Genomic DNA, 22,870 nt, shown 5'->3' on the forward strand with positions numbered 1-22,870 from the left:
AATGGTTAGCCATAGCTGGGCCTGGTGGCTCACACCTATAATCCCAGCACTTTGGGAGGCCGAGGTGGGTGGATCACCTGAGGTCAGGAGTTCAAGACCAGCCTGGCCAGCGTAGTGAAACCCCATCTCTACTAAAAATACAAAATTAGCTGGGCGTGGTGGTGCGCACCTGTAATCCCAGCTACTCCGGAGGCTGAGGCATGAGAATTGCCTAGAACATGGGAAGCGGAGGTTGCAGTGAGCCGAGATTGCACCACTGTACCCCAGCCTGGGTGACAGAGAGAGTCTTTGTCTCAAAAGAAAAAAAAAAAAAAAAAAAAAAAAAGGAAAAGGAAAAAGAAAGAAAATGGTTAGCCTCTTGTATGTGTATTTCATTCATGTTTATAAATTTACAACTTGGGCATAATATAAGCATTTGTTTTGTCTTTTCCCCATTTGCTTATATTACAAACGACACAGTCTTCCTCCATTGTCCTTTGTGGGTGCAGTTGGATGTTCCTGCTCTGGTATGAGCAGGCCAGGGTTCAAATGCTGCCTTTGCTGCATACCAACTGCAACTCTGGCATGTAAGATGGTAAAAACCAAATAAAACCACCACCTGTAGGACCATTGTGAGGATTAATGAGATAGTGTCAGTTTAAGTGCTCCATAACTGGTAGTGGCTGTTTCTGAGTTTATCAGGAAATCCTTTATCACGAACAATTTGTCTCCTTAATCTTTTTTCTTTCCTGCTTCAATATATCATATGCCTTTGGCCAACCCATACTCCTGGCGGGCTAGGCGGTTGGATCATGGTCCCTTCTCTAAGGCTTTTCTTGCACGTCCCCCCTGCCTGTTTATGGGTATTATAAAAGTTACTGTGGTTTTTGCCATTAAAAAAAAATTGCGCAACAGCAATTACTTTTGCACCAACCTAATTTATGCTCCAGGCCGAGCTGAGGGGTATTGGGGTGCACACAGGGAGAGGAGGACAGGCTGGCCGGAGGGTTAAGAGTGCCGGCCCCGCAGGGTCAACCTGGCTAGCGGTCACGAAGGGAGGTGGAGTGACGGGAGGCGACACAGGGCAGGAAGAGAAGAGGGCAAACGGGGTGCACATGGGGACTGTGGCGACGGCATGGAAGGGACAGCCAGTTAGAGTATAGGCCCACTTAGGCGATGAAAGGCAGGTGAAGAAATCCCGTTCCATCTTCCTGCAGTCCTCCCTTGGGGAGCCCCCATCCTATCCTGCTCTGGACCGGGACGGCTCCTGGAGGACCCGCGATGAGAGAGATGAGGCCTCTGAGCCGCCCAGAAGGGACTCCGAAGGGCGCGCAGCGGACCCCGTGGTTCCCACGCACCCACTAGGATGGGTGGGCGAGTGGGTGCCTCCGTGTGGAGAACTGAAAAGGGATCCGCGCTGTAGCTGTTGGAAACGCGGATGGCGGCGGGGCCCAGCTTGCGGGGGCTCCTGGATCCACGTCCAAATTCCAGCAGAGGGACCATACCGCTGGTTTCTAAGGGCCTGGCTGCGTTCCTGCGGTCACGATCAGGGGTCTTTGCTTTCGTCCATCCCCTCCTGGAGAAAGAACGCAGCTTCTAACGCCTTATCTTTGGTTGGGAACCTTTCTTGGGAAAGCTCCGCCTACCATTGCCCTTGTACCTACCCTCTCCTCTCTTCCTTTCCTGAAGTGACTGCCGGTCTCTTGCATCGTGTTGTGAAGGCGTCGAGATCTTGGCGCTGCAGCAGCATCGGAGATTGGATCCAGCCCATGGAGAGGTCCCCAGAGTCCATTTGTCAGTCCCCAGGGCAGGGACCTTGGAAGAGCAAGGGGGAGGAGCTGACCTAGCCGGCTAATCTTTGTGTCTTAGACAAAATTTAGAGTTTATTTGTCCTTCTGACCATGCTCTCAGATCAAATGGACAAGATTAGCCTTACACTTAGAAGCGTTCTGGTGGAAGACTAGTGACTTTTTTGTTCCCTTCCCTCCCTCCCTCCCTCCCTCCTTCCTGCCCTCCCGTTCTTCCTTCCCTTTCTTTCTCTCTCTCTTTTTTTTTTCTTTTTTTTTTGAGACAGGGTCTCACTCTGTTGCTCAGGCTGGAGTGCAGTGGCACAATCTTAGCTCACTACAGCCTTGACCTAGTGGGCTCAGGTGATCCTCTCACCTTAGCCTCCCAAGTAGCTGAGACTACAGGCCCACACAACCACACCCAGCTAATTAATTTTTTTTTTTTTTAAGACAGTGTCTCACTATGTTGCCCAGGCTGGTCTTGAACTGATATCAAGCTAGCCTCTCTCCTTGGCCTCCCAAGATGCTAGGATTACAGGTGTGAGCCACTGTGCCCGGCCATGACTTTTTTTTTTCTTCTTCTTTTTTAACCTGAAACTCTATCCCATGTCAGTAAAGCCTGCAGCTAATGTTTCCTGTCTCACTGTGTGGAGCAAATCTGCAGCAGTGCCGTCTTGGCTCTATTGTGAGGATCTGTAATGCACCTGTTAAGTTGCTTGGCATTTGGAGAAGCTAAGTAAATGTTGTGTGAATGAATAAATGAATGAACCCAGCCAAGTATGTCCCATGAGCCAAGTACAAGGAGAAGAGTGGACTTTTGTCCTACTCACACTCTCCTTCATCGTTAGGAAAGGCACATTTTTCTACCCAAGGCATAAACTCTGAGAGTGGATACAACGGACAGGTCAGGCACCTGTTAAGAGACATGGAAGTTAAATGATTCATAACATTTTGATTTCAATCTGCTGTCCCACCATTATCAGGTGTATGACCATTTAAAGAAAATGAAGTTGGGGCCAGGCACGGTGGCTCATGCCTGTGATCCCAGCACTTTGGGAGGCTGAGGCATGCAGATCACTTGAGTCAGGAGTTCAAGACCAGCCTGGCCAATATGGTGAAATCCTGTCTCTACTAAAAATGAAAAAATTAGCCGGGCCTGGTGGTGCGCCCCTGTGGTCCCACCTACTCAGAAACGCTGAGTCGGGACAATTTCTTGAACCTGAGGTTGAGATTACAGTGAGCTGAGACTGCACCACAGCATTCCAGCCTGGGTAACACAGTGAGACTCCATCCTCCACCCCTCACCCCCAAGAACAAAAGAAAAAAAAGAAAATGAAGTTGGATTCTTTAATTGGGGGACAAAGGTTAAGATAATCCACAGGATAGACTTTGAGATGGCTTATGTTTGGGGGATTTTCTTTCAAAATTTAATTATGTGCTCAGACTCATTTTTAACGTAAGCATTTATTGAGTAATTTTTAGGAGATGTTGAAACTAAGGTGAAAGAAAACTTAGCCCCTATGAACCATGAACCCAGAGTTTAGAGTTGAGTTGGAATAGTCAACTATGAAGGCTGTTGGGACAGTAGCAATGTTGAAATTCATAAGAGATCAGCCGGGCACGATGGCTCAAGCCTGTAATCCCAGCACTTTGGGAGGCTGAGACGGGCGGATCACAAGGTCAGGAGATCGAGACCATCCTGGCTAACACGGTGAAACCCCGTCTCTACTAAAAAATACAAAAAACTAGCCGGGCGAGGTGGCGGGCGCCTGTGGTCCCAGCTACTCCGGAGGCTGAGGCAGGAGAATGGCGTAAACCCGGGAGGCGGAGCTTGCAGTGAGCTGAGATCCGGCCACTGCACTCCAGCCTGGGTGACAGAGCCAGACTCAGTCTCAAAAAAAAAAAAAAAAAAAAAAAAAAATTCATAAGAGATCGTTTTGAACTGGATATTGACCCAGGATGCCTTAGAAGGTCATGGGTTAGGCCTTGAAATAATGTATAAGGAGAAAGGAATCAGGTGTTATTTTATTTTTAAAATTGTTTTTACTTTTGAGACAGGGTCTTACTTTGTTGCCTAGGCTGCAATACGGTGGCCCAATCACAACATACTGCAGCCTCGATCTCCTGGGCTTAAGTGATCCTCCCACCTCAGCCTCCTATGTAATTGGGCCTACAGATACACACCAGTATGACCAGCTAATTTTCAATGTTTTAATAGTTAATTTAAAAAATTTTAAAAAGAGCATTGAAAATAATTTATTTCCAAGATTCATGATTGCAGACAATGGGTGGTCAGTAAGTGGTCGCAAAGCAAATCCTTCTTCTCCATCTGACTTGGAAGGAAGAAACACTAACAGAAGAGTGAGTTCTTAGGATTCCTCATCCCGGCAAGCATGGCAGTGCTTCTGTCCCCTCCTTCTTGGCCAGTGGCCGGGTCTCTGGGCAAATTCTGTTCTTAAAACGGTGCTGGTCAGCCAGAGATGGCATATATGCAATAGTGCTTTTGAAAAAGTTAAGTGTCAGGCTGGGTGTGGTGGCTCACTTTGGAAGGTCGAGGCGGGTGAATCACTTGAGGTAAGGAGTTTGAGACCAGCCTTGCCAACAAAATGAAACCCCATCTCTACTAAAAATCTAAAAAATTAGCTGGGGATGGTGGCAGGCGCCTGTAATCCCAGCTACTCAGGAGGCTGAGGCAGGAGAATCGCTTGAACATAGGAGGTAGAGGTTGCAGTGAGCCGATATAGAGCCACTGCATTACAGCCTTGGTGACAAAAAGTGAGACTCCTTCTCATAGAAAGAAGAAAGTTCAGTGTCCTATAATGGGACTCCCCACAGCTGCAAACTCTCCCGGGTGCCACTGTATGCCATGTGTCTGTGGGTGTACACACAGAGTGTACACCACTGTGATATTAAGAGTAATATATCCCTTAGATATTATGAATAATGTCACAGGACATACAGCCACTATGATATTACCATTAAGATCTTCCTTAGATATTACGAATAATATCACAGGGTGTACACCCACTGTGATATGAGAAGTAATATCTTTCTTAGGTATTATGAATAATATCACAGGGTGTACACACACTGTGACATTAGGAGTAATAGCTCCCTGAGATATTATAAATAATATCATAGGGTGTATCCCCACTGTGAAATTAGAAGTAATGTCTCCCTTAGATATTACGAATAATATCACAGGGTGTACACCCACTGTGATATTAGGAGTGATATCTTCCTTAAATATTACATATATTATCACAGGGTGTGTAACTACTGTAATATTAGGAGTAATATCTCCCTTAGATATTACAAATGAAATCATAGGGTGGACATCTACTGTGATATTAGAAGTAATACCTCCTTTAGCTATTACAAATAACCTACTGTGATATTAGGAGTAATATCTCCCTTAGGTAAGAGAATGTACACCGCCATGCATTATTGGTGTACACCCCCATGCAATTTTGTTTGTAATATTCAGGGAAGGAGAAGATGATATTAATCCCCATGTCACAAAGGGTGTACACCCCCTCGAGATACTGTTTGTAATATGCAGGGGAAGAGAGGATGATGTTACTCCCCATAAATAACCTGTGATATTGATCGTAATATCAAGGGAGGGAAAGGATGATGTGACTCCCCTTATCGCAGGGGGTGTTGCAATATTGTCAGTAATAACCAGGGCCGAGAGGATGATGTTACTCTTTATATCGCAAGGAATATACACACCCCTGCGATATTGTTCGTAATATCCCGGGGATGATGTGGGTGTACACACCCCTGCAATATTGTTCGTAATATTCAGAGGGGGAGAGGGTGATATTACTCCCCATATCAAAGGGGATGTACACTCCACTGCGATATTGTTCGTAATATCCAGGAGGGAGATAATATTACTCCCAATATCATAAACACCCTTTGCGTACATTTTCTGTGATATTGTTCGTAATATCCAGGATGGCAGAGGATGATATTACTGACACTATCGCAGTGTGTGTACACCACCCTGTGATACTGTTAATAATATCCAGGGGTGGAGAGTATGATATTACTCCCAATATCTCAGGGAGTGTTGACCCCCCTTGTGATATCGTTCGTAATATCTGGGAGGGGGGACGATGATATTACTTCCAATATCGCAAGGGTTATACACCCACCTGTGATATTGTTGCTAATATCCAGGGGGAGAGAGAATGATATTACTCCCAATATCGCAGGGGGTGTACACCCTTCTGTGATATTATTCATAATATCCAGGTGAGTAGAGGATGATGTTACCCCCAATATTGCAGGTGATGTACACCCCTCCTGTGACATTGCTCATAATATCCAAGGGGGTAGAGGATAATATTACTCCCTATATTGCAGGGGGTGTACATTCCCCTATGATATTGTTTTCAATATCCAGGGGGGAAGAGGATGATATTACTCCCAATATCGCAGGGGGTGTACACTCCATGTGATATTGTTTGTAATATCCAGAGGGGAAGAGGATGATATTATTCCCAATATTGCAGAGGGTGTCCATTCCTCTGTGATATTGTTTTTAATATTCAGGGGAGGAGAAGATGATATTCCTCTTTTTTTATTATTATACTTTAAGTTCTAGGGTACATGTGCACAACATGCAGGTTTGTTACATAGATAGACATGTGCTATGTTGGTTTGCTGCACCCATTAACTTGTCATTTACATTAGGTATTTCTCCTAATGCTATCCCTCCCCAATCCCCCCACCCCATGACAAGCCCCAGGGTATGATGTTCCCTGCCCTGTGTCCAAGTGATCGCATTGTTCAGTTCCCACCTATGAGTGAGAACATGCAGTGTTTGGTTTTCTGTCCTTATGATAGTTTGCTCAGAAAGATGGTTTCCAGGTGCATCCAAGTCCGTGCAAAGGACATGAACTCATCCTTTTTTGTGGCTGCATGGTATTCCATGGTGTACATATGCCACATTTTCTTAATCCAGTCTATCATTGATGGACATTTGGGTTGGTTCCAAGTCGTTGCTATTGTGAATAGTGCCACAGTCAACATATGTGTGCATGTGTCTTTATAGTAGCATGATTTATAATTCTTTGGGTATATACCCAGAAATGGGATTACTGGGTCAAATGGTATTTCTAGTTTTAGATCCTTGAGTAATCGCCACACTGCCTTCCACAATAGTTGAACTAGTTTACACTCCCACCAACAGTGTAAAGCATTCCTGTTTCTCCACATCCTCTTGAGCATCTGTTGTTTCCTGCCTTTTTAATGATTGCCTTTCTAACTGGTGTAAGATGGTATCTCATTGTGGTTTTGATTTGCATTACTCTGATTACCAGTGATGATGAACATTTTTTAGTGTGTCTGTTGGCTGCATAAAAGTCTCCTTTTGAGAAATGTCTGTTCGTATCCTTTGCCCACTTTTTGATGGGGTTGTTTTTTCTTGTAAATTTGTTTAAGTTCTTTGTAGATTCTGGATATTAGCCCTTTGTCAGATGAGTAGATTGCAACAATTTTCTCGCATTCTGTAGGTTGCCTGTTCACTCTGATGATAGTTTCTTTTGCCTGTGCAGTAGCTCTTTAGTTGAATTAGATCCCAATTAGATGCCATTTGTCTATTTTAACTTTTGTTGCCATAGCTTTTGGTGTTTTAGTCATGAAGTCCTTGCCCATGCCTATGTCCTGAATGGTATTGCCTAGGTTTTCTTCTAGGGTTTTTATGATTGTAGGTCTAACATTTAAGTCTTTAATCCATCTTGAATTAATTTTTGTATAAGATGTAAGGAAGGGATATAGTTTCAGCTTCCTACATATGGCTCCCAGTTTTCCCAGCACCATTTATTAAATAGGGAATCCTTTCCCCATTTCTTGTTTTTGTCAGGTTTATCAAAGATCAGATGGTTGTAGATGTGTGGTATTATTTCTGAGAGCTCTGTTCTGTTCCATTGCTCTGTATCTCTGTTTTGGTACCAGTACCATGCTGTTTTGGTTACTGTAGCCTTGTAGTATAGTTTGAAGTCAGGTAGTTTGATGCCTCCAGCTTTGTTCTTTTGGCTTAGGATTGTCTTGGTAATGCAGGCTCTTTTGTGGTTCCATATGAACTTTAAAGTAGTTTTTCCCAATTCTGTGAAGAAAGTCAGTGGTAGCTTAATGGGGATGGCATTGAATCTATAAATTACCTTGGGCAGTATGGCCATTTTCACAATATTGATTCTTCCTATCCATGAGCATGGAATGTTCTTCCATTTGTTTGTGTCCTCTTTTGTTTCGTTGAGCAGTGGTTTGTAGTGCTCCTTGAAGAGGTCCTTCACATCCCTTGTAAGTTGGATTCCTAAGTATTTTATTCTCTTTGAAGCAATTCTGAATGGGAGTTCACTCATGATTTGGCTCTCTGTTTGTCTGTTACTGGTGTATAGGAGTGCTTATGATTTTTGCACATTGATTTTGTATCCTGAGACTTTACTAAATTTGCTTATCAGCTTAAGGAGATTTTGGGCTGAGACGATGGGGTTTTCTAAATATACAATCATGTCATCTGCAAACAGGGACAATCTGACTTCCTCTTATCCTAATTGAATACCCTTTGTTGCTTTCTCTTGCCTGATTGCCCTGACCAGAACTTCCAACACTGTGTGGAATAGGAGTGGTGAGAGAGGGCATCCCTGTCTTATGCCAGTTTTCAAAGGGAATGCTTCCAGTTTTTGCCCATTCAGTATGATATTGGCTGTGGATTTGTCATAAATAGCTCTTATTATTATTATTATGAGATATGTTCCATCAATACCTAGTTTATTGAGAGTTTTTAGCATGAAAGGCTGTTGAAAAAAGGCCTTTTCTGCATCTATTCAGATAATCATGTGGTTTTTGTCATTAGTTCTGTTTATGTGATGGATTACATTTATTGATTTGCGTATGCTGAACCAGCCTTGCATCCCAGGAATGCAGCCGACTTGATCGTGGTGGATAAGCTTTTTGATGTGCTGCTGGATTTGGTTTGCCAGTACTTTACTGAGGATTTTTGCATCGGTATTCATCAAGGATATTGGTGTAAAATTCTCTTTTTTTGTTTTGTCTCTGCCAGGTTTTGGTATCAGGATGATGCTAATCTCATAAAATGAGTTAGGGAGAATTCCCTCTTTTTCTATTGATTGGAATAGTTTCAGAAGGAATGGTATGAGCTTCTCTTTGTACCTCTCGTAGAATTTGGCTGTGAATCCGTCTGGTCCTGGACTTTTTTTGGTTGGTAGGCTATTAATTATTGCCTCAATTTCAGAGCCTGTTATTGGTCTATTCAGAGATTCCACTTCTTCCTGGTTTAGTCCTGGGAGGGTGTATGTGTCCAGGAATTTATTTCTTCTAGATTTTCTAGTTCATTAACATAGAAGTTTATAGTATTCTCTGATGATTGTTTGTATTTCTGTGGGATCGATGTTGATATCCCCTTTGTCATTTTTTATTGCATCTATTTGATTCTTCTCTGTTTTCTTCTTTATTAGTCTTCCTAGTGGTCTATCGATTTTGTTGATCTTTTCAAAAAAACCAACTCCTGGCTCCATTGAAGGGTTTTTTGTGTCTCTGTCTCCTTCAATTCTGCTGTGATCTTAGTTATTTCTTGCCTTCTGCTAGCTTTTGAATGTGTTTGCTCTTGCTTCTCTAGTCATTTTAATTGTGATGTTAGGGTGTCGATTTTAGATCTTTCCTGCCTTCTCTCGTGGGGATTTAGTGCTATAAATTTCCCTCTACACACTGCTTTAAATGTGTCCCAGAGATTCTGGTACATTGTGTCTTTGTTCTCATTGGTTTCAAAGAACATCTTTATTTTGCCTTCATTTCGTTATTTACCCAGTGGTTATTCAGGAGCAGGTTGTTCGGTTTCCGTGTAGTTGTGTAGTTTTGAGTGAGTTTCTTAATCCTGAGTTCTAATTTGATTACACTGTGGTCTGAGAGCCAGTTTGTTGTGATTTCTGTTCTTTTACATTTGCTGAAGAGTTCTTTACTTCCAACTGTGTGGTCAGTTTTAGAATAAGTGGGATGTGATGCTAAGAAGAATGTATATTCTGTTGACTTGAGGTGGAGAGTTCAGTAGATGTCTATTAGGTCTGCTTGATGGAGAGCTGAATTCAGTTCCTGGATATTCTTGTTAACCTTTTGTCTCATTGATCTGTCTAGTATTGACAGTGGGATGTTAAACTCTCCCATTATTATTGTTGTGTGAGTCTAAATCTCTTTGTAGGTCTTTAAGGACTTGCTTTATGAATCTGAGTGCTCCTGTATTGGGTGCATATATATTTAGGATAGTTAGTTCTTCTTGTTGAATTGATCCCTTTACCATTATGTAATGGCCTTCTTTGTGTCTTTTGATCTTTGTTGGTTTGAAGTCTGTTTTATCAGAGACTAGGATTGCAACCCCTGCCTTTTTTTGCTTTCCATTTGCTTGGTAGATCTTCCTCCATTCCTTTATTTTGAGCCTATGTGTGTCTTTGCATGTGAGATGGGTTCCTGAATACAGTACACTGATGGGTCTTGACTCTTTATCCAATTTGGCAGTCTGTGTCTTTTAATTGGAGCATGTAGCCCATTTACATTTAAGGTTAATATTATTATGTGTGAATTTGATCCTGTCATTATGATGTTAGCTAGTTATTTTGCCCATTGGTTGATGTAGTTTCTTCCTAGCATTGATGGTCTTTACAATTTGGCCTGTTTTTGCAGTGGCTGGTACCGGATGTTCCTTTCCATGTTTAGTGCTTCCTTCAGGAGCTCTTGTAAGGCAGGTCTAGTGTGACCAAATGTCTCAGCATTTGCTTGTCTGTAAAGGATTTTATTTCTCCTTCACTTATGAAGCTTAGTTTGGCTAGATATGAAATTCTGGGTTGAAAATTCTTTTCTTTAAGAATGTTGAATATTGGCCCCCACTCTCTTCTTGGTTGTAGAGTTTCTGCCGAGAGATCCGCTGTTAATCTGCTGGGCATACCTTTGTGGGTAACCTGACCTTTCTCTCTGGCTGCCCTTAACATTTTTTCCTTCATTTCAACCTTGGTGAATCTGACAATTTTGTGTCTTGGGGTTGCTCTTTTCGAGGAGTATCTTTGTGGTATTCTCTGTATTTCCTGAATTTGAATGTTTGCCTGTCTTGCTAGGTTGGGGAAGTTCTCCTGGATAATATTCTGCAGAGTGTTTTCCAACTTGGTTGCATTCTCCCCGTCACTTTCAGATACACCAATCAGACGTAGATTTGGTCTTTTCACATAGTCTCATATTTCTTGGAGGCTTTGTTCATATCTTGTTACTCTTTTTTCTCTAAACTTCTCTTCTTGCTTTATTTCATTAATTTGGTCTTCATTCACTGATACCCTGAGCAGCTGGTACTCCAGTTATTTATTTAGTGTATAATTAACAACAGAAACTTTGAGTAAACACACTTGTGGATAATTAATTTGGTTAAGAGAGTAGTTTTATGAATGTTCAGAGCTCAGATAGTAAGGTCTAAGGTAAATACGATCAGGGGGCAGTTTCCCTGGTAGACCTCCCCTCAAGAGGCACATCTGGCTCAAAGGTTAGTTAATGGAGGTAGGGTAAACAGACTTACCTGGGGTAGTCTCTGTTGTCCCTAGTATTTGCCCTATGACCTAATGCTCTAAGGTGAGAACCGGCTGCCTTCAGCCTGATCAATTAGTGCAAGTTATATAACCTTTCAACCTTCCAAAAGGTTTGTGACTTACTCCCTATAACTTTCTCTAATATTTCCCTTCAATATTTCCGCCACCATCCTGAGTGATTCCCAACAGGAGAGGATGATATTACTCCCAGTATTGCAGGGGTTGTCCACCTCCCATGTGATATTGTTCCTAATATTCAGGGGGGAGTGGATAATATTACCGTCAGTATCACAGGGGGTATACACTTTCCAGCGATATTGTTTGTACTATCCACAGGAGGGGGAGATGTCATTTCTGCCCATATCACAGAAGGTGTAGACCCCTCTGTGATATTGTTGTTAATATTCAGGAGGAGTAAGGATGTTATTGCTCCCCCTGTTGGAGGGGCTATACACTTCTCTTTGATATTATTGTAGTATCCAGGAAGGGAGAAGATAATATTACTCCCGATATTGCAGAGGGTGTAGACCTCCCTGTGATATTATTCATAATATCCAGGGTAAGGGAGAGGATGATATTACTTCCCATACCACCGGGGGTGTACACACTTCTGTGGTATTGTTCATAATATCCAGAAGGGGTGGATAATATTATTCCCCATATTGCAGGGCGTGTACACCCCCTTGTGATGCTGTTCGTCATATCCAGGGGAAAGAGGTTATCACTTCCCATATCGCAGCAGTTGTACATACCTCTGTGATATTGTTTGTAATATCCCGGTGGAGAGAGAGGAAAATATTACTTCCTGTATCGCAGGGCGTTTACTCCCCTAGTGACGTTGTTTATAATATCCACGGCTGGCGGGAGCGGGGGGGAGGGGGAGCGCGGGTGTGGAAAGGCTAACATTACTCTCTATATCATGGGGGGCGCACACAGCATTGTGATATTGTTTGTAATATCCAGGGAGGGAGAGGCTGATATTACTCCCCATGTCGCAGGAAATGTACACCTTCCTGTGATGTTGTTTGTAATACACAGTGAGGAGGGGTGGATATAACTCCCCATATAGAAGAAAGTGTACACCCCGCTGTGATATTGTTCATAATATCCAGGAGGGAAGAGGATAGTATTACTTTTGATATGGCAGATGGTGTACAACCATTTGTGATACTGTTTGTAATATATGGGGGGAAGGATATTACTTCCAATGTCGCAAGGGGTGTACACCTTTCTGTGGTATTGTTTGTAATATCCAGGAGGGGAGAGAATGATATTACTCCCAATATCGCAGGAGGTGTACACCTTCTGTAATGTTGTTTGTAATATCCAGGAGGGGAGAGAATGATATACAAACAGTATCGCAGAAAATGTACACCCCACCGTGATATTTTTTGTAATATCCAGAGGGTAACAGGATGATATTACTCCCAGTATCGCAGGAAGTGTACACCTTTCTGTGATATTGTTTGTAATATCGGGGAGGGGGAGAGAATGATATTACTCTTAATATCCTAGGCAGTGTACACTTTTATTTGTGATATTATTTCTAATATTGGGAAGGGGAGAAGATGAAATTACTCCCAATACTGCAGGGTGAGTATACCCCCCGTGATATTTTTCTTAATATCCGGGGGGAAGAGGATGACATTACTCTCAATATCGCAGGTTGTGTACAACCCCCATCCCATGATATTGTTCTTAATATAAAAAGCGGGAGAGGATAATATTACTTTCAATATCGCAGGGGATGTACACCCACAGAGTGATATGGTTCCTAATATCCAGGGGGAAAGAGGATGATATTACTCCCAATATCGCACAGGGGGTACACCCTCTTTGTGATATTGTACCTAACATCCAGGAAGGGAGAGGAGGTTATTACTCCCATAATCGTAACCGGTCTACACCTCCCTCTGTGATATTGTTCCTGGTATCCAGAGTGAAGACAGATGATGTTACTCCCCATATCGCAGAAGGTGTTTACCCCAGCTGAGATAGTGTTCCTAATATCCAGTTGGAAAGAGGGTAATATCTCTCCCAATATTGCAGAAGTTGTACATTTCCGCTGTGATGTTGTTGCTACTATTTAGAAGGGAAGAGGATGATATTACCTAAATATGGCAGAGGTTATACAACCCCCCTTTGATATTGTTCATAATATCCAGTGGCGGAGAGGATGATATGACTCCCAGTGTCGCAGGAGGTGTACACCCCTTCGATGATATTGTTCCTAATATCCAGGGGGGTAGGAGATGATATTATTCCCAATATGGAAGGGAGTGTACACCACTCGTGTGATTTTTTCCTAATATATAGTGAAGAGAGGATAATATTACTCCCAGTATTCCAGGGGGTGAAGAGTTTTTTTTGTGTGATATTTTTCCCAATATCCAGGGGTGAAGATGATGATATTTCTACCAATATCAGAGGGAGTGTACACCTTTTTGTGATATTTTTCCTGATATCCAGGGTGGGAGAGAATGATATTACTTTCAGTTTTGCAGGAATTATATACCCCCTTGTGATATTGTTCTTAATATCCAAATTGGGAAAGGATAATATGAATCCCAATATCGTAGGGGGTGTACACGCCTTCCTGTGATATTGTTCCTGACATCTAGGAGGGAGAGGATTATGTTACTCTCCATATTGCAAGGGTTGTATGCCACCTGTGTAATATGGTTTATAATTTCCAGGGGGGAAGAGAATGATATTACTCCAAATATCACAAGGGGTATATACCCACCTGTGATATTGTTCGTAATATGCAGGGGGTAAGAGGATGATATGAATGCCAGTATCACAGGGAGTGGTCACGTTGCTGTGATATTGTTTGAAACATCCAAGGTGGGAGAGGATGAAATTACTCCCAATATCGCAGGAGGTGTATACCCCCCTGTGATATTACTTGTAATATTCAGGGGAGGAGAGGGTAATATTATTTCCAATGTCGATTTGGGTATTCATTTTCCTGTGATATTGTTTGTAATATCCATGGAGGAAGAAGAAGAAATTTCTTTTCTTTTCTTTTTTTTTTTTTTTTAGACGGAATCTCGTTCTGTCGTCCAGGCTGGAGTGTGGTGGTGCGATCTCTGCTCACTGCAAGCTCCAGTTCCCGGGTTCACTCCATCCTCCTGCCTCAGCTCCCAAGTAGCTGGGACTATAGGCACCCACCACCACGCCCGGCTAATTTTTTGTATTTTTTAGTAGAGACGGGGTTTCACCATGTTAGCTAGGATGGTCTGAATCTCCTGACTTCGCGATCCGCCCGCCTCGGCCTCCCAAAGTGCTGGGATTATAGGCGTGAGCCATCGTGCCCAGCCGAAGATATTACTCTTAATACCGAAGGGGTGTACAACCTTCTGTGATGTTGTTCGTAATATTCAGGGTGGGAGAGGATGAAATTACTCCCAATATCGCAGAGGAGATACACCTCCCTGTGAAATTGTTCATAATATCCAGTTGAGGAAAGGATATTACTCCCAATACTGCAGGAGGTGTACATCCCCTTGTGATATTGTTCGCAATACCCAGTGGTTTAGTGGGTAATATTATTCCCAATATTGCTGCAGGTGTTCAACTCCCTGTGATATTGTTCGTAACATCCGGGGAGAAAGAGGATAATATTACTCTCAATATCCCAGGGAGTGTACCCCCTCCTGTGATACTGTTCATAATATCTGGGGGGAAGAGGATAATATTACTGCAAATAGTGCAGGAGGTGTACACCCCCTGTGTTATAGTTTGTAATAATCAGAAGGGGAAAGGATGATATTTCTCCCAATATTGCAGGGGGTGTACACCCTTCTGTGATATTGTTCATAATATCCAGGGGAAAGAGGATGATACTACTCTGAACATGGCAGAAGGTGTACATCCCCTTGTGATATTGTTTGCAATATCCAGGGAGGGGAGAGGATGTTATCAATCCCAATATCGTGAGCACCCTGTGTGTACACCCCCCTGTGATATTGTTTGTACCATCCATGGGATGAGAGGATGATACTACTCGCAATATCTAAGAGGGTGTACATCCTTCTGAGGAGAGGATGATATTCCCCCCAATATTTCAGGGGATTTACACCTTTCCATGATACTGTTTCTAATATACAGGGGCAAAAAGGATGATATTACTCCCAACATCGCAGGGGGTGTACACACTTCCTATAATATTGTTCCTAATAGGTGGGGCGGGGGGGACAGGATGATATTACTCCAAATAACGCAGAGGGTATCCACTACCTCTTGTGATATTGTTTTTAATATCGGGGTGGGGGGAGAGAACGATATTACTTCCAATATCGCAGAGGGTGTATACCCCCACATTGTTTCTAATATTGTTTCTTATATCCAGGGGCTGAGAAAGTGATATTACTTCCAATATCACAGAAAGGGTACACCCCCCTTGTGATATTTTCCTAATGTTAAAAGAGGGAGAGGTTATTACTTTTCAATATCGCAGGGTGTGCACAACCCCGTCTGATACTGTTTGTAATATCCAGGAGAGTACAGGATGAAGTTACTCTCAATATTAGAGAACGTGTGCACCCCCCATGTGATATTGTTTCTAATAACCATGAAGGTAGAGGATGATATTCCTTACAAAATTGCATGGGGTGTACACCCTCACAGTGATATTGTTTCTAATATCCATGGGGGAATAAGATAATATTACTTTCAGTATTGCAGAAGGGGTAAACAACCCTGTGATATTGTACCTAACATTCAGAGAGAGGAGAGGATGATATTACTCCCAATATCACAGCGGGTGTACCCCCTCTCCGTGATATTGTTCTAAATATCCAGGGTGGAAAAGGATAATATTACTCCCCAAATAGCAGAAGGTGTACACCCCGCCCCCCATGGTTTTGTTTGTAATATCCCAGTTGGGAAAGAGTGACATTTCTCCCAATATCGCAGAGGGTGTACACCTCCCTGTGATAATATTCCTAATTTCCACGGGCGGAGAGGATGATATTACTTTCAGTGTCGCAGGGGGTGTACACCTTTTCTGTGATGTTGTTTCTAATATCCAGGGAGGGAAAGGATGATATTACTACAAATATCACAGAATGTGTACACCCCTTTTGTGTTGTTATTTCTTATATTCATGGGGGAAAATGATAATATTTATCCAAATATCGCACGGGCTGTACACCACCCCTGTGATATGGTTTCTAACATCCAATGGGGGAGAGGATGATATTACTCCCAATATCTCATGGGGTGTACACCCCCGCTGTGGTATTGTTTCTAATATACGGGAGGGGGGTGATTTATTATACCCAATATTGCAGCGGGTGTACACCCCTCTGTGATTTCGTTTCTGATACCCAGGAAGGGAGAGGAAGATATTACTACCAATATGGCAGGGGGTGTACACCCCACTTGTGATATTGTTCCTAATATCCGGGGGAGAGAGAATATTACTATTAATATCGCAGGGGGTGTACACCCCCTTGTGATATTGTTCCCAATATCCAAAAGAGAGGTCATGATATTACTCCGAAAATCTCATTGCGTATAAACTTCCCCTGTGATATAGTTCCTAATATCTGGGGAGAGAGGATGATATTATTCCTAATATCACAGGGGATTTATACCACCGCCCACCTCGTAATATTGTTTTTAATATCCAGGGAGGGAGAGGATGGTATTACTCCTAATATCGAGGGATGTATACACCCCTTTTGAGATGTTGTTTCTAATATCCAGAAAGCTAGAGGATGACATTACAAGGGGGTTTATACCCTTCTTGTAATATTGTTCCCAATATTTAGGGAGAGAGACGACAATGTTATTCCCAGTATCGCAGGGGTTTACACCCCCCGTGTGATATTCTTCTTAATATCCAGTTGGGGAGAGGATGATATTACTCTCAATATCACAGGGTATACACGCCCTTGTGATATTGTTCTTAATATCCAGGGGGGAAGAAGATGATATTACGCCCGATATCTCGGGGGTGTGCACCCTCTCTATAATATTTTTTCTAATATCCAAAGGGGGAGAGGATGAAATGACTCCGAAAATCGCAGGTGGTGTACACCCCCTTTATGATATTGTTAATATCCAAGGAGTGAGAGGGTGATATTACTTCCAATATCGCAGAAAGTGTACATCACTCTCGTGATGTTTTTTCTAATATTCAAAGAGGGAGAGGGTGACATTTCTTTCAGTATCGCAGGGGTTGTACAACTCCCTGTGATATTGTTTGTAATATTAAGGAGTGAAGAAGATGAAATTACTCTTAATATCAAAGAAGGTGTATACCCCCCACCGTGATATTGTCTCTAATAACCATGAGGTAAGAGGATGATATTCCTTCTAATATCACATGGGGTGTACACCCTCCCAGTGATATTGTTCCAATATCCAGTGGAAGGAGGATGACATTACTCCCAATATCACAGTAAATGTACGTTTTTCCTGTGACATTGTCTCTAATATCCAGAGGGGTACAGGATGATATTACTCCCAGTATTGCAGAGGGTGTACACACCTTCTGTGATATTGTTTCTAATATCCAGTAAGGGAAAGGATGTTATTACTCCCAGTATGGCAAGTGTACATCCCCACCATTGTATTGTTTTTAGTGTTCAGGGAGGAAAGAATGATATTACTCCCAATATAACAGGGGAGGTACACCTCCCCTGTGACATTGTTCCTAAAATTTATGAAAGGAGAGGATGATATTACTCCCAAGATGGCAGGGGGTGTATATCCTTCTTGTGATACTGCTCCTTATATTTAAAATGGGAGATGACAATAGTACTCTCAATATCACAGGGGCTGTACGCTCTCTTTGTGTTATTGTTTGTAATATCCAGGTGGAGAGGGGATGATATTACTCCCAATATCACAAGGGTGTACACCCCCTTTGATATGTTAATAATATCCGCGGGCGGGGAGAGGATAATATTACTCCCAGCATTGCAGAAGGTGTACACACCCAGTGATATTTTTTCTAATATTGGAGGGTGGGGATATTAATACTAATATAGAAAGAGGTGTACACCCCTCTGTGATATTGGTCCCAATATCCAGGGGAGGAAAGGATGATATTACTGCCAATATTGCAGAGGTTATTACTTTTCAATATCGCAGGGTGTGCACAACCCCGTCTGATACTGTTTGTAATATCCAGGAGAGTACAGGATGAAGTTACTCTCAATATTAGAGAACGTGTGCACCCCCCATGTGATTTTTTTTAAGATCCGGGGAAGTGAGAGGATAATATTACTCCCAATATCGCAGGTGCTGTACACCTTCATGTCATTGTTCATAATTTCAAAAGGGGGATATGATATTACTCCCAATACTGTAAACACACTGTGTAACCACCCCCCTTATCCAGGAGGGGAGAGGGGCATGAATTACACACCATATGGCGGGGGTTGGACACCGCCCCCCCCGTCATATGGCTCATAATATCCAGAGGCAGAGAGGGTGGTGATATTATGCCCCATATGGCAGGGAGTGGAAACACCCCTGTCATATGGCTCGTAATATCCAGGGAGGGAGTGGGGGGGTGATATTACATCCCATATGGAGGGGGGTGGACACTCCCTGTCATATGGCTCATAGTATCCATGGGGGAAGAAGGGGGTGATGTTATGCTTTATATGGTGCGGGGTGTACACTCCTCGTCATATTGCTCATAATATGTAGGGCAGGGGAGAGGGGGGTGATATTATGCCTCCTATGGCAGGGGATGGACACCCCTGGTCTTATGTCTCATAATATCCAGGGGGATTGGGGGGTGATATTACGTTCCTTATAGCGAGGGGTGACACCCCCACCCACATCATATAGCTTATAACATCCGGGAGGGCGGGCTAGGGGTTGATATTACTCCGCATATGGCGGGTGGTGGACACCCTTCCATCATATGGCTCATAATATCCGGGAGGGAAAGAGGGGTGTAATATTACTCCCCACGTGGCGTCGGATGGAAACCCTCTCGCCTTCATATGGCTCATAATATCCAGTATCCAGATGGGGAGAGGAGGGTGATATGACGCCCCTTATGGTGGGAGGTGCCCACCCCATCATATGGCTCGTAATATCTGGGCGGGGGGAGGGGGGTGATATTACGCCCCATATGGCGAGATGTGGACACCCCCCGTCCTATGGCTCATAATATTTGGGAGGGAGATGGGAGTGATGTTACTCTCCATATGGCGGCGGGTGGACACCCCTGTGTCATATGGCTCATAATATCCCGAGGCGGGAGAAGAGGGGGTGATATTAACTCCGTATATGGTGGGTTTTGGACACTCCTCCATCATATGGCCGGTAATATCCTGAGGGTGGGAAAAGGGGGTGATATTACTCCCCATATGGCAGGGGGTGAACACTCCCCTGTCATATGGCTTGTAATATCCGTGCGGGGGAGAGGGGGTTGAAACTATTCTTTTTATGGTGGGGGTTGGACACCCCCTGTCATATGGCTTGTAATATCCGGTGGTGGGAAGAGGGGGATGAGCATCTGCATCCACATTGTAGTCAAGCTCATTCAAGCACAGCTATGTCTAGTAGAGAATTTCCCCCATACAAAGCATGCACAGTCTGATTTTATCTGTCCTCAAATTGACCCTTTGCTCATTATAATAGCAAAAATCATACCTGTGGGTGGAGATTTAAGATGCTAATGAGAAATATGATATATAAATAAGTCTATACAGCTACTGTGCATGTGCACCTAGAGGAGCACCCAGAACATGCTTGCTAGTAACACGTCTTCCCTCCCACTTATGAATAATCATGCAAGACTCCTATGAAGAAACTCTCCCTAGTGCCAGTCTTTGCTGTCTCATTCTCACAAGCAGCCCGCCCTGAATCTTCTCTCAGGGTGCACTGTCTCTTCTGCACCTAGCTTTCATAATCTCTTTCTACTTTGCAATAAATTGCTCTATGCTGCATCTCTTTGGCTGTGTGTCTCTTGTTTAAATTCTTTTAAACTAAGGAGACAAGAACGGAGGTTTCACAACAGCCCTCAACAAAATCATTTGCTACATCTCAATGCTTTTTCCCCTATCCCTTTCCAAATCAAATGGAAGAAAGTTACAGCTGAGTTTTAATTCGGGATTGATCAAAGTGGCACAGGTACCTCTCATTCCTTGGCTTCCTCTTTTTCCTCTTTTCCTCTTCTGGCCTTATTACCAGTCCCTTTCCACCATTCAGTTAGAACAAAACCTTTCTCTGTTAAATGCTAGAATGTTTAGTGTCTATAACTGTCTTCTCCTGTTGTGAGGATAAAATAAAATAACAACTGAAGAGCTTAGTAAGAGCTCTGGAAATGTCCATTGCTGGACTGACTTCATGGACACACAACCTGTGCAATCCCACAGGGTCCCATGCCTAGCGGAGACCCACACTTGGTTTAATGCTCTGCTATCCTTGTCTTAAAATTCTTCATAATTTTTGTATGAGGAAACCCACATTTTCATTTTGCACTGGGCCCCTCAAATCCTGTAGCTAGTCCTAGTTAGCTCTAAAGAGGTAAGATCATGCTTTTAGCAAGAGCTGACCTCTATTGCAACTATCATTGCTGACAATATGTGACATTCAGTATCCTAAAGATTTACCTTTGTGGGTGTACATTCAGACACCAAATTTTCTTTCTGTTGCCACTACAGGAGAGCTAAAAAAATAGTTGCCATGTTGTATGTTTAAGACATTGTTGTCTCTCACATACCACAAAGAAAATTGAGCTCCTTTGAAATAAAAAGATCAGTGTTATTGGAGATCTACAGCATTTTCAAAAGCATGCCCTCAGCTTCACCTGCTTCTCTGATTCCCAAGACAAAGCAGTGAGATCCTCTGTTCTCACATTATAAAAAGAACTGTTGTATCGGTCAGAGTTCTCCAGAAAAACAGAACCAGTAGGATCGATATAGACATAGGAAGGAATTGGCTCACTTTATTATGGCAGATGAGAAGTACTATAGTCTGCCGTCTGAAAGTTGGAGGCTCAGAAAAGTGAGTTGTGCAGTTCTGATCTAAGCCCAAAGGCCTGAGAACCAGTGGCCAGTGGTGTAAATTCAAGTCTGTGTTCAAAGGCCTGGAGAACCAAGAGTACTGATGCCCAAGGGCAGGAAAAGATGTATGTCCCAGTTCAAGCAGAAAACAAACTTGCCTATCCTCTGCCTTCTTGTTCTATTCAGGTCTTCAGTGGATTGGATGTTGCCCACCCACATTGGTGAGGGTGATTTTCCTTAGTCTGTTGATTCAAATGCTAGTATTTTCTGAAAATACCCTCACAGACATGCCCAGAAATAATGACTTACCATCTACCTGAGCATCCCTTAGCTCAGTCAAGTCAACACATTAAAATTAACCATCACAACTACGGTGTGGAGTGTCATCTTTATTTAGAAATCCATGTGCCCCACAAATACCTCTTGAGTGCCTATGAGAGCAAAACATTATCTTACCCACTGGGATTGTAACCGAACACATCAGACCTGGCCCCTGCCCTCCCTGAGGTCACAGTCCAGTGGGAAAGATCAGGTGTTACAGGTAGTGCTGGATGAAGCGGTACTGAACACTCCAGGTGTACATGAGGGAGCCTAAGGCAAGAGGGGGATCAAGAAGAATTCTGGAAAACAGGAGTTCTAATTTGATACCAGAAGGATGAAAGGACAGGAGAAATATTATCCCTTTAGTGATAGTTGGCCTAGGGAAATGAGAGACCGTTGTATAGAAATCTACTAAGGATGGTTTTGAGGTCAGATTGACCTGAGTTTGAGTATTCTTTCTGTTGCTAACTAGCTGTGTGACCTTCAAAAAGTTATTTAACTTCTCTGAGCCTCTATTTTGTCACCTGTAAAATAGAGATAATTATAGTACCTACTTCACTTGCTTGTGATAAAGATTAAGGAGTTAATTTCCTTGAAATCTAGCATAGTGCTTGGCAAAGGGTAAGGCTATTTTTATGTTAAGTCATATTAACTGATTTCGCAGCATAGAAGCTGGCATTTTTGAGATTAAGATATGAAATTCTGAAGCAATACAGCAGAGATTGGTTTAAGGTCATAATATAGGTCACAAATTCCCTGCCTCTCACCATTTCTGAGTAGTCTTTCTACTGTGAAGGGGTTTTCACTTGTCAGTGTGGAAACACAATGGCCTGGGACCTCAATGGCAGGCCCCATCAAGCCCTGAGACATGGTATTGTGGGGGAGTAGGAGTTCTGAATCCTATCCATTGTGTTCAGCTGAGCTGGAAACAGGAAATATTGTGGTCAGTCTTGTAGAATTAAAACCAGGGATCCTTATTAATATGGATATTCAAGATGTTGAAGTCATAGCCCTGGGGGAGGAACTGGGAACACTCATAATCCCTTTGAAAGCATTTGTTGTGTACAATTTATTTGTGGTTATAGTAGAGGGTATCTAGAGGATGTTGAAAATGGGAACCTCAGGATTCACTCCTATTACCGGGTCTCCTAATTTTTGCCACCTGTCCTCTCTTCACTGAGTTCCCTGTGCTAGAGTCATACCTACT

The sequence above is a fragment of the Macaca thibetana genome, chromosome 15 (assembly GCF_024542745.1).
Source record: "Macaca thibetana thibetana isolate TM-01 chromosome 15, ASM2454274v1, whole genome shotgun sequence".
NCBI classification, from domain to species: Eukaryota; Metazoa; Chordata; class Mammalia; order Primates; family Cercopithecidae; genus Macaca; species Macaca thibetana.